This window comes from Neovison vison, chromosome 4 (genome assembly GCF_020171115.1).
Source record: "Neovison vison isolate M4711 chromosome 4, ASM_NN_V1, whole genome shotgun sequence".
NCBI classification, from domain to species: Eukaryota; Metazoa; Chordata; class Mammalia; order Carnivora; family Mustelidae; genus Neogale; species Neogale vison.
In genome coordinates this window covers 226,879,697-226,882,244 of record NC_058094.1, presented here as the reverse complement: position 1 = coordinate 226,882,244, position 2,548 = coordinate 226,879,697, and positions in this window count along the sequence as shown.

Sequence of the window (2,548 nt, the reverse complement as noted above, 5' to 3'; positions counted from 1 at the left end):
AACCCGGTGCCCCAAGCATCTGACTCTTGGTTTCAGCATCATGATCTAAGGGTTCAGGGATCCCAACACAGGAATCAAGCCCTGTGTCGGGCTTCATGCTCAGCAGGGTCTGTGTGAGATTCCCTCTCTCCTTCTCCCTCTCCCTTTGCCCCTCCCATGCTCCCACACATACACAGTCTCTCTCCAAAATAAATAATCTTAAAACACACACACACACACACACACACACACACGAGTCCAAACCAGCAGCCAGAGTATCAACAACTCGTTATGCTGGTTCTAAGAGCCCGGGTAAGCACAGGGAATGTGAAGAAGGTAAGATAACGCCTCACATGGAGTGGGTTGCATTTTAAGGGAGGACATTTCAGCTCAGGGAACCCAAATATTTTCTAATGGACAATAAGCAGGACTTTGCTCCTGAGGGAGATACTGTATCCATCTTCCATAGTTGTTCATTACACAAATGCCTTGGATAACTTATAGAATTAGAAGACCTAGACTTCACATTTCTAAGATAGGAAATCCAGGACCCCAGTTCAAAAGGGGTTATAGTGCAAGCCATCACTATCATCAATATCATCAGAATTACATTAAGATTTGTAGACTTGCCTCAGGGAGCAAATAAGTTGGCACATCTTCTAAAAGATGCATTTTCAATATTTGCCGACCTATTTTTAGAGATTCACAATCCTGCTTCCTTGTGTGGGAGTGGGTGGGGAGAAGGCAGAGTGGGAGGATATTGGTGGTGGTAATGCACCAGCTTGCTCAGCTTACCTTCTATCCCAATCAGTTAAACCTACACATAGTAACCCTCTGTTACTCAAAGGTGTCTTTGATGATGACTGTTTCACCATCTTTCCAAGTGTCTTTTCTTCCCAACCACATACAATATCCTGCTTGAAAAGAGTTGCAATTAAAAATCATTTTTTTCCATCGAATATTCCTGTGATGTTTTAGCACATAGAGAAGTTTTAGCAGCTTTTATGATGTACCACCCTGGACAACTGCCAGACAGGCTCATCTCTTAATCTGGCCCTAATCACTGCCATCATGGTTAACAGGAGATGGGGACTGTGTATTTATTGTAGCTTTGGCACTATGCTAAGATATGATCTAAGAAAGATAGGGAGGTAGGAAGAGAATCAATATTTTGTACTAGATGCTGTGCTAGCTTTTTTAAGTACATAGTTTCATCACCACAGCACAACGATAACTAAGGTCCAGGGTGGTGAGTGTTGCATATCACGGGAATAAGGGATGGAACCACATCTAAAATTCCAGGTATGTCTGATACCAAAATCCAGAATGACTTCAGAAAATTTATTCTGAGATTCAAGAAAATTGTAACTCAGGGAGAAAATCTCTGTGCAATGAAAGAATAGTACTAATATATGTTGTGCATTAAATGTGGTTATAGACAGTAAGTGTTAAGGAAAATTATCCTGGTTAAAACAATTATCGCCATAGAGTACTGAGGTCAGTCACCACTGCTCTGTGCACAGAATGAAACAAGAATGGATTTCTGAGGAAGGTTTCTGGCAGAGCCTGTTGACGGGAACATTAATGCAGGCATCAGCTTAGGCGCACACTTGACTTTCACAAGAGGAATTCAACTTTCACAAAAGGAACTGACTTTCACAAGAGGAGTCTTGGATTTCTACTACCTTGCTTTCTACGTCAGACTTGACCTTCCGCAAGCTCTTTGAGCATCCCATCCCCAAATTTATCTTCATCTGTACCCATTCTCAACCCTTGTCTCTACTCACGGGGGAAAGATGCCCCCCACCATAGCTAAAGCTCTTACACCTGCACCCTCCATTGTCTGTAGGTCCTGATTCCATCAAGTGTTCTTTCTCTTTCTTTAACCAGTAAGTTCCCACGGCTCTTCCCTGTCTGCATTTAAACACGTCCCAGGCTTTGCTTCTTAAAAGACTCTTCCTTGACTTTTCTTGTTACTGTTATCTCCTTCCTTCACACCCAAGTTTCTTTGAAGAACAGTTTTCGTCCATGCTCTTCCTTTCCCACTTCCCATTAACGTGCTGACTCACTACCCTGTGGTCATCAGAGTAACGTGTGCCAAGATTGTGCCTCAGTTTCCTCATCTATAAAATGGGGATAAGAGTAGCTACTTCACAGGACTGTGTGGATTAAATGAATTATTATATATAACGCACTAAGCACTATACGTGTTAGCTGTAATTATTATTATAATAATAATTATTTCTTAATTACACAGATTCTTTCAAACTCAGTCTTAATTCTTTGTTTTCAGAATTAACTCTGAATCACATGTATCGCCAGCCGGGGGCTTTTAACCCACAAACGGACAAAAAGCCCTTCGTACTCAGTAACTGTATTGTTTATAGTAAAAAAGAAAAAAAAGTACATGCTGCTAGTTTTACCTAATGAAAACGAATTGAAGTTTCTGAGACAAGAAAAAAATCACCAGCTGTCTCCGGTCTCCTAGGAGACGGACTCTGAAGTCACTCGGGCGAGGGACGCCCGGCCACAGTACTGCGCATGCCCTTCGCCTCCCTGGCGCTGGGCG